Source organism: Pan troglodytes, chromosome 21 (assembly GCF_028858775.2).
Source record: "Pan troglodytes isolate AG18354 chromosome 21, NHGRI_mPanTro3-v2.0_pri, whole genome shotgun sequence".
NCBI lineage: Eukaryota > Metazoa > Chordata > Mammalia > Primates > Hominidae > Pan > Pan troglodytes.
The window spans coordinates 34,993,603-35,008,679 of record NC_072419.2 but is presented as its reverse complement, the minus strand read 5'-3'; the positions used below and the strand labels follow the sequence as shown (position 1 = coordinate 35,008,679).

Sequence of the window (15,077 nt, the reverse complement as noted above, 5' to 3'; positions counted from 1 at the left end):
TTTAAATTTAGTTTTATATTTTGCTTTTTTAATATAAACATTGTACCTTATATATTACATAACAAATATTTTCAAAATTCATCATTCTTCAATTATACCTCTTTAGTTATAAACTTCAATAATAAATTACTAAAACTATGTCATCAAACTGTTTTCCAGAAAATGCTGCTTCCATTTACATTCTTACCTCAAATTAACAGAGTATGTTTTGTATCATGGATTTTTTTTTAAACATTATGACTCTGAAAAAATACTCAAAAACCTGATATGAAAAAAACAGTATCCAATTAATTTGCGTTTTAGTAGTTAACTAGAATAACAATTGTTTTTATTTTCCTTTTCTTTTTACTTTTTAGATTATCTGGTAATGTCCCTTTTTCATTTTTCTATCCAGATCTGATTGTTTGCAATTTTTCTACTGGGGTCTTCAGTGCTATGAATTCTATACAAGATACATATGAACAGTAAGAACTCACTGCCTATTAAGATTGTTGCAAATATTTTCCTCATTTGTCAGTTGATTTTCTTTATATTCCTTTTCTGTTTATAATTGTAAAGCAGTTTAAAACTATTGAATTTTTTCTTCCTCTGCTTTTATTCTTTGTCTTTCACCCTACTTATCAGACTTTCAAAGAAAGAGTAGAAATAATCATCTTAATGTGATTTTCTAAAATTATGATTTCTTTTACCTTACCAAGAATCTCCTCGGATGCCAGAATTGACGTTTACTCCTTTATACATTAATGATTGTATAACAGAAATCATTATCATGTTGATGTAACCAATTACTAAAATATGTAAATTCACTTTCAGTATCTTTTACCCAAAGAATCATTCTATACTTCTGCACAAGGTGAGAATAAAAAAGGTTACTTTATAAAATGACTGTAACAATAGTGAGTAAAAATATTCTTTTGGTCATTATGATACTGTAACATTCTCTGCTGGTTTCAACAATATTCCTTTCTTTAGTCTTCCTGTTTGTCTTTAGACTTCCAAACAGTGAGTTTAAATATCATACCAACAGTGAACCAGGTTTTGAACTATTTGATATATTTTATAATCTATCTTATTTGGTGTGTGAAATTATTAATCTTCATTTTTTAACTTACATATCTTTTTTCCAGCCTAGCATTATATATTGATAGGAAATCCACTAAAAGTAGATCACAAAATCTACTTCTCAAAAAAGCTATTTCATTTTTTATATCTAAATTACCTTGGGCTTAAGACAGATACTAAAATTTTTAATGAATGCATTAAATTTTTAAAATCACTGCTTACTAATTATATTACAACTTAAGCTCACCTGGAATCAGATAATTTGACAGCCAAAAACTGCTCTGGAGGACTAGGGCCCTCATCAACTATTGGAGAAAAAACATTTGAAAATAAATTTGACATTTGCTATAAATATAAAGACATTATTTTGCTTTAAAAATGTGGCTATTTTCTTCTGCAATTAAATGTAAGAATATTCAGATATACTGATGTCACTGTAATACTGTATCTTTGGAATCAAGATCTATTTTACCTTCTTTTAACTACAGTGCTAATTTTATACACTGAGTAAGACAGGGTGATATAATGTTTAATAACTCTCGAGATAGCTTCTCTTTATGTTTTAAAATACAGTCATAAATAAGCACTTATTTAAAAAAGCTAAATGCTTTCATTTATTCAATGGATGGCCTTGCTGACCAAATGATACTTTTTATCTTCTAATTACTTCGTATCTCATTAGTGCTTCCTCTAATGGGCTAAAGAAAATGAGGAAACTTCAAATTGTTAAATGCACCCAGGTTAGTTTTGGTAATAGGTCTGAATAAAAAAGTAATTCAAACATGTTTGACTCAAATAGGTTTTCTTTTTTCCTTCGACTTACTATTTTAATTGTTCATATTCTTTTATTTCCAAAGATACTCTTCTGGAACTACACAGAATGTTTTCAAATGCTTATATTAGAAAGAGGGACTTGCCAATGGCTGGTAAATATTAAGGAATTAAAAAAAATGGAAGAGTAAAATGCAATGGTTCCATTTCATTGGGAAATGTTTGAGACTAGTTAGAGTCTGGCCTAAGTGAATGAATGTCCTAAAATCTACACTTGTGGCAGGATCTTCCCTTCCAGACACAAACCTTCTTTGTGTGGAGCTCCCAGGGTAAAAAGACCATTGTCGAGTGCATGTATATAGGTTTCCTCATCCATTTCAATGGTTATGGTTCCGGAAATTTCACCAAAGTTTGTTACTGTCCACCAGATTCCTAAAAAATAAAATTGATATTTCTACTTTATATTTTATTATAAGTTCTTTTTTATTATAACTTAGTTTTAAAAACTTTTTATTTTGCAGTCGTAAGAAACAATACGCAGATCTCACATATCCTTTACTCTCTTTCTCTCGATGACATCTTGCATAAGTATCATACATTGTTAGAATCAGGAAACTGACACTGATATAATCCATGAAACTTATTCAGATTTCACCAGTTTTACATGTACTTGTTTGCATGTATGTGCACATATTCATGCGACTGCCAGCACAGTCAGGATTAGGTTTTTAAAATACAAAATAGCAACATACAGCCAGGCATGGGGGTGCATGCCTGTAAACCCAGCTACTCGGAGAGCTGGGAAAGAGGATCACTTGAGCCCAGGAGTTCAAGGTTATAGTGAGCTATGATCACGCCACTGCACTCTAGCCTGAGTGACAGAACAAGGTCCTGTCTCAAAAAAAGACCAAAACAAAACAAAAGGCAACATGTGAAGGTACAAAGTGATATATGGAGAATGGTCTCTCTCATGATAGACCCCAGCCATCTATTCATGCCTGCTTTCCAGAGGCAATGCCTATCATAATGCTTCTTAAAAATGCCTCTACAGGAAGACTTTCTAGCATAGTAATTTTTTTTTTTTTTTTGAGACGGAATCTCGCTCTGTCGCCCAGGCTGGAGTGCAGTGACACGATCTTGGCTCACTGCGACCTCTGCCTCCTGGGTTCAAACAATTCTCTGCCTCAGCTTCCCGAGTAGCTGGGGTTACAAGAGCCTGCCACCATGCCCGAATATTTTTTTTGTATTTTTAGTAGAGACGGGGTTTCACCACATTGGCCAGGCTGGTCTTGAAGTCCTGACCTCGTGATCCACCCGCCTCTGCCTCCCAAAGTGCTAGGATTACAGGTGTGAGCCACCGCGCCTGGCCAGTAATCTTAACTACAATTTTAGATTGAAAGTAAAATGAGCAGAATCTATGTCTATGTATACTAATTTCCAATTTGCCAATAGAAATGTTAGACTCTAGCAACAATTATTTTAGCAGTTGTCATAAAAGTTTATATCTTAATGTTAAAAAATATCCTCAAACCTCCTCCTTAATTGTACTTTAACTAGAGTAGAAATGAGTCAATCATTAACAGGATATGACATATTAAGGAATTCTTGTTAATTTTACAAGGTCTGATAATGATATAGTATAACGTATAAAAGTAAAGAACAAAACAGGTGATGAGAGAAAGACATACCATGTTAAGAAATGTACATTTATGTGCTTATGGGTCAAATGATGTAATATCTGTGATTTTACTTAAAATTTTCTAGGAAAAATTGTGTGTGGGAGTGTGTATGAAATGAAACGAGACTGGCAAAATATTGATAATTAATGCTGGGGCCTGGGCACATGGGGAACTCATTATGTTCTTCTATGTATGGATTAGTTTGGATATTTCCATAATAAAAAGGTTTTAAAGATTCAGTTAATTCCACTGCACAAAATTTTCTATTCAACTAAACATTTCATGCTTTTCATAATCAATTTTAAAATACATAAAACTTTAGCTAAAATGAAGTTGGACCCTTATCTAACACCAAATACAAAAAGTAACTTAACATAGACCAAAGACCTAAATGTAAGAGCTAAAGTTAGAAAACTTTTAGAAGAAAATGGGAAAAGCTTCATGACAATGAATTTGACAATGATTTCTTATATAGAACATCAAAGGCACAGGCAACAAAAGAAAACACAGACAAACTGGACTTCATCAGAATTAAAAACTTTTGTGCATCAAGAACCAATGTCAACAGAGTAAAAGGTAACCCAGAGAATGGAGACAATATTTGTAAACTACATACATTATAAGGAATTAATATTCAGACTATATAGAGAACTCCAAAAAGACAAATATCACAATTCAAAACTGGGCAAAGGATATACACGGACATTCCTCCAAAGATGATATACAAATGGTCAATAAGCACTCAAAAAGACGCTCAACATCACTAGTCACTAGGGAAATATAAATCAAAACCATAATGCAATGCCACTTCACACCCATTAGAATGCTATTATCAAAACAAACAGAAAACAGAAACCAAGAAAACCAGAAAAACAAATGTTGGGCAGGATGTGGAGAAACTGAAACCCTCTGCAATGCTGGTGGGAAGGTAAAATGGTGCATGTATTTAAATGCCACTGAAGTGTACACGTAAAAATAGAAAAATTGGCAAATTCTATATTCTGTATATTTTACCTCCACACACACACAAAACCAATGGAGAAAAAGAAAATTAATCAAAATTAAAATTTCAGCTAAAGACGATTAGAAAGCAATAAAGCTAATGACAATTTAGGTGATTGAGTTATAGCTACAATTGTTTTCAGTAAAGGAAATAATGCTTTATTCAGAATCATTATGAACAGTGTTATGATTAGCAAGTCTTTCTTATAAATGTAATAGTTAATAATTTTAAATTAGTTTTATTTTGTATGTTCTATGCCACGTTCACCAAGTACACTTAATATTAAATACAATAATTTAAATATAATATCTCATTAATGTTTTGCAAATGAAGAAGAAATTTCTGGCAGAGAAGCTCCTCAAAATTTTCACCCTCTGTCCAAGTAGGAAAATGATACAATAACATTACTTATAATATTGTCAACTGAAAAAGAAATTACTTTGAGCAGATGCCAGTATTTCTTCTCAATGAGATTTCAAAGAATAAGAAAGCTAAACACAGTATCATCAAGAATTAAATGTGAGCATTCTGCCTACTTTCTGCAAGTGGCCTACATTCAACCTTTGGAGGTATGCTCATATGTTTAACGACTAAAGTAACATAACATAATACTTAACGGTGCCACTCGGGGGTTTTAGCTGTGAAAAAGCAGTGGATCCTAAGAACAGTGGGCACTGAAGTTGCCTGTCTCTATGTCAGGTTACAGCTCAAGCTGTGTATATGCTGCAGACGCCCAAGCTGAATTTAAGAGAATCCGCTCTAAAACATTACTTGCTATTTAGACACATGCTTAAAGTTATTTCCTTTTAAACCTTAGGCAGATAGTGAAACATTCCCGCTGTGTTGTCTCACAATGCATAACAAAGCTTTTCACATATTTTCACATAGTTGAGAATGTTTCCATACGTCTGGCATGCCTGTAATCCAGCACTTTGAGAGGTGGAAGCAGAAGAATCACTTAAGCCCAGGAGTTCAAAATCAGCCTAGGCAACAAAAGGAGACCCCTATCTCTACCAAAAAATTAAGAAATTAGCTGGGTATGGTGGTACAAGCCTGTGGTCCCAGCTACTCGGGAGTGCGAGGTGAGAGGATGGCTTGAGCCTACAAGGTCGAGGGTGCACTGAGCCATGATCACGTCACTGCACTCCAGCCTGAGCAACAAAGCAAGAGCCTGTCTCAAAAAAAAAAAAAAAAAAAAAAATGGCCCGACGCACCAGTGTCATGGCTGATAAGATACTCCCAGGGCACCCTCATTCTAGCATCAAGGCTGTGAGACAGCTCACCTCACCTTCTGATTAACCCAGTGCTTCTGTGCTAAGGGCCCCCTTAAATCTCTACCTTCATTATGTGCTTGGCACAAAGGAATGATATATCTTAGATTTGGAAATGGAATTTTATTCCCAAATCTTACTGTAGTCTAAGTACCCTTCACAGACCTTCTATTAACCCATAGCTTACTTAGCTTTAGTTCCTGGGTAAATCAAATCTGTGTTTTGCAAACTACGATGTTGTAAGTCAATTGCTTCTGAATCTAGCAGAGCTCAGTGAAACTATTTGCTTACAGACATGCTCATTTTTATTAATGTCACACATGGTATTCTCCATGTGAAAAACAGAATTTCTTTCATCCTGTTTACCAATCCTTTCAGATCCTTGTGAGGAACCAACAGAACAGCTTTAAAAAATTAAAAGGTTTTTTCTTTCCCTTCACAAATAGGCACATGCTTATTTTTACGGCGAGTTTAGAAAATCCACAATGCAAAAGAAGGTGGAAGGACAAAGAGAAAAAGATGCAGAACTTCCTCTTCCAGCCAAGATGGACTTCCCCTCCCACCATGACCAATGAGAAAACTGAAACTGGATAGAATATTTGAGAGAACTGTTTTTGGGGATTGGAACACAGGCAGAACAGGACTGTGATATTTGAGAACAGGAAAACACAGGAGGCAAATCTAACACACACTTCTGTTTTCTGCCCAATGGCAGTTTCTTGACCATGCAGAGAGAGGTAGAGACCTCCAAAAATGAGGCAATGTCACTGTCACTAAGCTGAGAGTCTTGCAGTGCTAACATGTTTGGAGTTTATAGAATAAGGTGCTGGAGAAGAGGGAACAACATACAGGTGAGGCCTCAAAAGAGTATGCAAAAGTTCTCTGCAGGTCTGGGGCCAAGGGCTGGGGGGAGTGCATACAGTAGACAGGCTCCACAAGGCCCATGCAGAGTGGCTGGCACTTCTGAGGGCTGACTGGAGATGCCAGAGATCACACAAATTTGGGACATAGCAGAGTGGAGAGAACTCACCAAATATACCTAGAACATGTGGCTGAGGCCCATGAGGATGAAACTTTCCTAGAGTAAGAGTCACTGTCTAAGTCTACAGGCAAAAACCTAATAAATAAGCACAAACTAACAAAGGCCCAGGCTTGACAGGAGCAAAAGGGTGGTCAAATAATTTAACTAGGCATCAAGACATTTAACAGAAATAAAGGTTAAAATGTTATGAAAATGAAAGACTGAATTTATAAGGAAGACTTAACAATCCTAAATGTGTACACATGACAGCCTCAAAATACTTTAAGCAAAAACTGCTCAAGTAGACAGATCTAGAATTACAGCTGGAGATTTTAACATAACTCTCAATACATTGTAGGATGACTGAAAAATCAGTAAGGACACAGAAGATGTCCATAGTCACAAGCTCCACCAGCTGATATAACTGACATCTAAAAAACACTGCACTACCAGGCGCCACAGCACATGCCCGTAATCCCAGCACTTTGGGAGGCCGAGGTGGGCGAATCCCCTGAGGTAAGGAGTTTCAGATCAGCTTGGCCAACGTGCTGAAATCCTGCCTCTATTAAAAATATTTAAAAAATTAGCCAGGCATGGTGGCAGGTGCCTGTAATTCCAGCTCCTCCGGAGGCTGAGCCAGGAGAATCACTTGAAACTGGGAGGTGGAGGCTGCAGTGAGCCAAGATCGCGCCACTGCACTACAGCCTGCTGGGCAACAGAGCGAGACTTCATCTCAAAAACAAACAAACAAACAAACAAACAAAAAAACCCTGAACCAACATCTGCAGAATACACATCCTTTTCTAGTGTACATGGAAATTCGCTAAGAAAGTATGTTCTCCAACTATACTATAAATGAATTAGAAATCAGCAACAATATCATACCTATAATATCTCTATGTAGTAGAAATTAAAAACAGTACACTTTTAAATAACTCAAGTGTCCATGAAAAGAAAAGTCACAAGGAAAACTAGATGATATTTTGAATGGAATGAAAATGAAAAAAAATGTGTTGACTATAACTAAAACTAACTTGGAATGAGGAGATCTAACTCCCTTCTTAAGAAGCAATAAAACAAGAGCAAAGTAAACTGAAAATAACTTAAAGGGAGGAAAAAAAAAAGACTGAAAATAAATGAAATAAAACATGAAAAAAAAGAGAAAATAAGTAATGTTGAAACAAGCTTGTCCAAGCTGAGGGCTGCATGTGGCCCAAGCCAGCTTTGAATGCAGCCGAACACAAATTCATAAACTTTCTTGACACATTATGAGACTTTTTTGCCTTTTTTTTTTTTTTTTTTTTTTGGCTCATCATCTTATCGTTAGTGTATTCTATGTGTGGCCCAAGACAATTCTCCTTCCATTGTGGCCCAGGGAAGCTAAAAGATTGAATACCCCTGTACTAAAAGATCATTAATGATCTAAAATAAATGATCTTATAAAGAATTGATAAACCTCCAGCTAGACTGACTGATCCAGGAAAAAATGGAAAAACAAAAATTACCAATATGAAGAGACTGCAAAACAGATTAGATTCTACAGACATTAAAAGGATATTAAAGGAATATTCTGAAAAATTTTATGCCAATAAATCCAACAACTTGGATGAAATGAAATTTTCCTAAAAGACACAAATTACCAAAACTGACAACAGAAAAATCTGAAAATATCTCTTAAAAAATCTTAATTCTCCCACAAAAAAACTAAAACCAAACCAAACAAAACCCTCTAGGTTCAGATGACTTCACTGGTAAATCCTATCAAACATGTAAAGAAGAAATCATACTGATCTTACACAGCTATTTCCAAAAACAGGGAAGAAGACAGCACTTCCCATCTAATTTTATGACACCCAATATCACCTTGACACCAAAATCAAATAAAGCCATTACAAGAAAAGGATACAAAAGTCCAATATCTCCCATCAACACCAATATAGAAATCTTATAAAGAAGAAAAACGAACACCTAGAAATCAAATCTAGCAATATCCCAAAAGACAACGCACCACAACCAAGTGGGGTTTATCTCAGGGATGTAAAGTTAGTTTAAAAGTTGAAAATGAAACCAATGTTATTCAATGGCAGAATGAAGACAGTTGTATAATCATCTCAACAGATACAGAAAGAGGCACTGGACAGCATTAAACATCGTTATGATAAAAACTCCCAAGAAACAAGGTTTAAAAGGAATGTCCTCATTTTGATAAAGGTTTTCTCTGCAGATCCTACAGACATCATACCATATGGTGGACTACTAAAAGTTTTCTGTCTAAGCTTGGAAACAATGCAATTATGCCCATTCTCGTGACTTCTGTTCAACACTATGGAAGTCCTGAACAGTATAATAAACCAATAAAAAGCAAGACAAGACATAAGGATTAGGAAGAAAGAGGTAAAACGATAGTCACAGGAAACATAATTGCAAATCTCTTAGTTTTCTATATAAACAAATCATTAGAAGTAAGAAGTGAAACAGACTTATCAGACTACAAAGTCACTATACAAAAATCAATTGTATATCTACATACTGACAGCAAACAACTGGAAAATCAAATTCAAAAGTTCTACTGACAGTAGTGTAAAATTATAAAATACTTAAGAATAAATTTTTAAACAGGCATGCAACACTGCTACATTGAAAATTATGAAATATTGAGGCCCAATATTAAGATGTTGATTCTCCCCTAAATTATCTGGACTCGATACTATTCTCTGAGAAAATCCAACAGGCTTCACTGTAGAAATTAATAAACTAATAGTAAGTACAAAGTTGGTGGACACACACTACCTTATCTCAAGACTTCATGAAATTATAGCAATCAAGAGAAATATACCAAAAGAAAAACAGACAATCGATAGAACAGAGTCCAGAAATAGACCAATACATAGAAAGTTAATTGATTTTTTATGAAGATACGAAACTGGATTAATGGAAAAAGGAAACACCAGTGGTGCTGGCACAAATGGCTATCAAGATGTTAAATGAAAAAAAAGAAGTAAATCTTGAAACCAAGCTCACACCATGCCAAAAATTAATTTGAGATTAATGACAGATTTAATGTAAAAACTAAAACTATGATGCCTCTAAAAGACAATGTAGAATATTTTCCTGACTTTCAGGTAAGCAAAGATCTCTTAGATCAAAGAGATAAGGCAGTAACCATAAAAGAAAAAAAATAAACTAATATTTATAAAAATTAAAAGCTTCTGACCATCCTGGCTAACATGGTGAAACCCTGTCACTACTAAAAACACAAAAAATTAGCTGGGCGTTGTGGGAGGTGCCTGTAGTCCCAGCCACTTGGGAGGCTGAGGCAGGAGAATGGCGTGAACCTGGGAGGTGGAGCTTGCAGTGAACCGAGATCGCGCCACTGCCCTCCAGCCTGGGTGACAGAGCGAGACTCTATCTCAAAAAAAAAAAAAAAAAAAGGTGTCCATCTGAAAACCACCATTAAGAAACGCAGACTGGGAAAAACTCAGACTGGGAGAAAAGACTGATAACACCATCAACTCTTGGCAAGGATGTAACTGGAGAAATAATTCATTCTTGGTGGGAGGGTAAAATATCACAACCACTTTAGAAAATTTTTGGCAGTTTCTTATATAGTTAAACATTCACCTATCCTTTGACACAGCAATTCCACATCTACATATCTACCCTAGATATTTACCCTAATTTTAGAATTGTTGATTTGCCATTTCAAAAACAATGATTCTTCCAGAATATTAGCTTTATACCATTCCATATTTTATATATTTTTTAAGCTACCATAATTTATGAAGATTCAAAATGCAACTTACCAAGTTTTAAAAGAGAAAAAAAAAGTATGGAAACAGCTAAATGGAAAACAGGCTGGTTAAGTGTGTTTGGGTCAATTTATTTCCAGTATCATTTACAGGCTACCCTGATATTGTATTTAAAATTTTCATTCGTTTCAGAGTTCACAAAATAATGATTTTTCCTGTGAAGATACTTCGTTTAAGAGACAAGTGACTTCTACAACTAAAATGTATACATGTTCAAAGAAAATAACTTGTAAAATATATTTGGTTGAATAACATTTACATTAAGCCTTTAAAATTATGTATCAGAATCTCTGGCTATTAAGCAGTCTAATGGTGCCTACTAAGTCAGAGAGTTGTAATTCTTCTCTCCTGTGCTCTGTTCTGATAATGAAGTAAAGGCATCAGTAGCATCTACTGTGCTAAAGAATAAATGGAATTTGCAACTGTAGGTAATATTTAAGCACTTTAAGACAAATATGAATACATCATAAATTTCTAACTAGGAAAATATTTTCAATGAGATCTCAAGAAATGTTAACTTTTTTTCAGAATAAAGCATTGAAAACTGACTCACCAACATATCAAGCTGGGTTTCTTCATCTTCTTCTCTTTTTCTCTTCTTATCTTTTCTCTTTTTCTTCTTACTACAGGACATAATTTATATAGATGAGTTTAGGTATATTGATTTGTGTGATAAATAAATATCATAAGATTGAAACTTGGAAGTCTTTTAAGCTGTTTCATTTATAAATTATTGATTTAGGAAGACTTACATTGCTATGCTCTCTTAAATACAGCGCTGAGAATTTGCTTCAGGCTTTGTACATATTATGTTAAAGTTCAAAGCAGATTGTAGAGCCACACTTCCAGATTTTAAATCCTGATTCTGTCACTTCTTAGCTCTGCAATTTTTGGAAAAAGTACTGAATCTCTCTATGAGTCAGTTTCCCCACTTAAAAAGTTAGGATAATAACTTAACTCTTAAGGCTATTGTGAGGATTAAGAGGTAATATGTATCTTCACACATTGCTGGTGGAAATGTAAAATGGTGCAGCATCTACAGGAAACAGTTTGGCGTTCCTCAAAAAGTTAAAGAGTTACCATATGACCCAGCAATTTTACTCCTAAGTATGTATACCCAAGGGAAATGAAAACATACTCCCACAAAAATACTTACATAAGAATATTCACACTAACATTAGTCACAATAGTCAAAAAGGGTAAACAACCTAAATGTTCATCAACTGATGAATGGATGAAAAAAATGTTACATCCATACAATGGAATACTACGCAGCCATAAAAAGGAACAAGTGCTACAACAATGATGGACCTCAAGAATGCTATAAGTGAAAGAAGCCAGATACAAAAGGCCACATGTTGCATGATTTCTTAGGAAATATTCAGAATAGGCAATTTCACATAGATAGCAGACTAGTGGTTGCCAAGGACTAGGAGAAGGGGAGGATGGGATGTGACTGCTTTAATGGGTAGGAAGAGATTTCCTTCTGAGATGACGAAAACACTGAGAAACTAGACAGTGGTGAACCTCTTGAATATATACTAAAAACCACCGTACAAAAGGGTAAATTTTATAATTATGAATTACATCGTAATAAAAAAATAAAAAACCAAGAGCGATTTGAAAAAAGTTAATGTGCAAAGTGCCTACAACTATTTCTTGGCACACTGAAAGTGCTATACAAGCATTAATTATGATTATTACGATAATCTTAAGACACTCTTGTCTGCATTATCATCATAAAGTGTTCAGAAGATAACTCACCACTCCTCACAGCAAATTCACAGAGTAAAAATCTCACATTCATTCAGGATATACCTGCCACTTATTCTGGCATCTTCATGAGGCCAGACTCCTCGAGAGGGTTCTCAAGGGCAGTGGCTTCAGCTCACTCCTTGATACTTTCTTTCCATCTCGCCTAAAAATATCAATACCTCTGTTTATCATGGAGACCAGGAGGAAATGCTCAATATTTGTATGTACAGTCAACCTTGGGCAAATCTGCCAGTTAAAAAAGAAGCGGGGATATGAGTGCACAGGTATTTTTCTCCTAAAGAGCTAATAAATTACCACTACGACCTCCTCCTCACATTTGGCTCCATTTATTTACTGCATATATGTTCTCTCATTTAATCCTCACAGTATTCTAAAGGTATAAAAAATGGTCTGAAAGTATAAATGTGTAAACGGAGGTTCAAAGATATTTGATCTCTTAATGAGTAAATGGAAGTTCAGACATATTAACCAATTTGCTACAAATTACAAAATTAGTAAATGACAGAGTGCAGGTTCCAACCCATATCCCTATCAAAGCCCATATACACCTCAACCACTGTGTGATTCATCCTGGTTTCACTCTACATATTAGCTTAGAAAAAATTAATCAATAACTTTTCCAGGAAGAGACAATGGAGAAAAGAATAATCCCTAATAAAGGAAGTTATCATCATGAGCTACAAGATCAGACTAACGCAGACCCACCAGGCAGAGGCCTGGAGAGATGCCTCAGGGGACCCAAACTCGTGGGTACGGGGCCACGGGTCACCCGCCCATCTATCCTGTTTCCAGGGTCGTCCGCGCGGGAGGCTGCCCCTCTCTGCACAGGCGCCAGGAACCGCGGTCCGGCCTCCATCCAGCCCGGACAGGCGCCAGGGCGAAGCCTGGGATGCCACAAAGCCAGCTCTCCGCGCCACGGGTTCCACCGGATTCGCGGGGGTGGAGTGCGTCCGAAAAGAACTGAGGAGACTCCCGCCAGCGCTGCAGGACCCACCTCTTCGCCTTGGTTCCCTTGAACACGAGCTTGGTAGACTTCACATAAGAGTACTCGACTCGCAGAAGTCAGCTCCGGGAGACTTCTGCGCGGAGAGGCTGAAGCCGGCTCAGGACGAGTATGTGACCCAGAGCAGCACCAGGGCGGGGAGGAACAGAAGTGGAGGCAAAGTAAACACTCCCTGACAGGGTACGTCTGTCCAGAACCCGCCTTCGTCTTGACCCAAACGCTGAATGGCTGAGATTTCCACTTCCGAGTTTCTGCTGGGGAGCTACGGCGGCCTCAGAGGGCCGAAAGGTGCCGCAGGCAGCTGCTCCCTGGCTCCCTCTCGAGGAGCCCCTGAGGATTCGCGCCTCCCCGAGGGGAGTAAAGTCCGCCCGAGGCGCCGGTGCTGGCGGTGGCGGGGCTGCCGCGCGCGCTGTGAAATGCCCTCCCACTAGAGCTGCGGGCTGGCGACGGTCCCCGCGGGGGCGGGAAGCGGCTTAGGCTGCCCTCGTTGGCCTGCGGCGGAGCGGCTGGAAGCGCGGGCCACTCGTGCGCGGGTAACTCGGGGCTGTGCCTCGTGCGACTGTGTGTGTAGGAAACAAGCAGGAAATACCCTAAAATAGAATGAAGCACCATGTTGAGGGCCGCGGACGTCGCGAGTGCTGTGGGAATGTGGGCTGAGGTGGAGAGTTATGGTGGCGCGTGTTACAAGCTCAGAGGTCAGGAAGAAGGCTAATCGTGGAGGCGGCATCTGTGGAGGGTCTTGAACGCTGGGCAGGCTTTTGCCCGATAGAGATGGAGGAAGCTAGTCCTGTCTGATGGAGGAAACAGGGTGGAGGCGTGGAGGGAGCCGTGCAGCGCTGGTGTGAGGAGCCGCAACCAGGCCAGGCCTGTAAAGCAGAATGATGGGAACCAGGATAGAGAAGGCAAGTCGGGGTCCTGTTTTCGCTGAAGAATTTGAATGAAATCAGTAAGCAGGTGAGAGGGATCCATCGCAAGATCATGGGATGAAACGAGGAGTAGTCCACGGTGATTCCTCTGCAGCGGTGGGTATTATTCATCGCGTATGTGACACCAAAACGGTGGGTATTATTGATCGCGTATGTGACACCAAAACCACCCCTCTCCACTCAAGCTGTGGCTCTTTCCCTAAAGTAGAAAACAGAGACCAGTTGGGTTCCAAGCATCCACAAAGATCTTATTAAATTCTTGATCCCTGGTGGTACCATGGAGTCAGGATTGGCTCATCTCAAACCTGACTCAGAAACAAAACCATCTCAATGTGCAGAGATGAGCGGCCTTACCCGCTATCATAACGTGTTTTCTGGTGTTTTCACAGTGCTGCACTTCCTAATCCCCATTCCAGGGCAATCCACATGCCATGATGTCCAGAGGCATTAACAAAGGAGACACACAGGGGCTCCTCACGTTTGCTTTCCGCGGTTTTGATGAAAATCTCAGTTTCCTCACCTCATACAATGTGGTTAGTAATAGTATCATTTAGGGTGGAAGAATTAAATGGTACGAATTATATAGGGTGCTTATGATAACCTACATGGAAAATGCCTAGGATATGTTAGCTATGTTCATCACCAACATCGTTATATGATGGTAATAATCAGATAGTCAGGAAGGCCGACACCAAGAAAATGGATACATGCTCTGAGGGAACGAATATGGAGAGATCAGAAGGTCAAGAACAAAGC

The 15,077-nt window shown here is 37.6% G+C and overlaps 1 pseudogene; it reads right to left on the bottom strand.

The window, feature by feature from the left end:
* Positions 1 to 13,651, bottom strand: part of LOC129135412 (protein FRG1-like) — a 45,600-nt pseudogene extending 31,949 nt beyond the window's left edge.
* Positions 13,652 to 15,077: the final 1,426 nt, after the last annotated feature.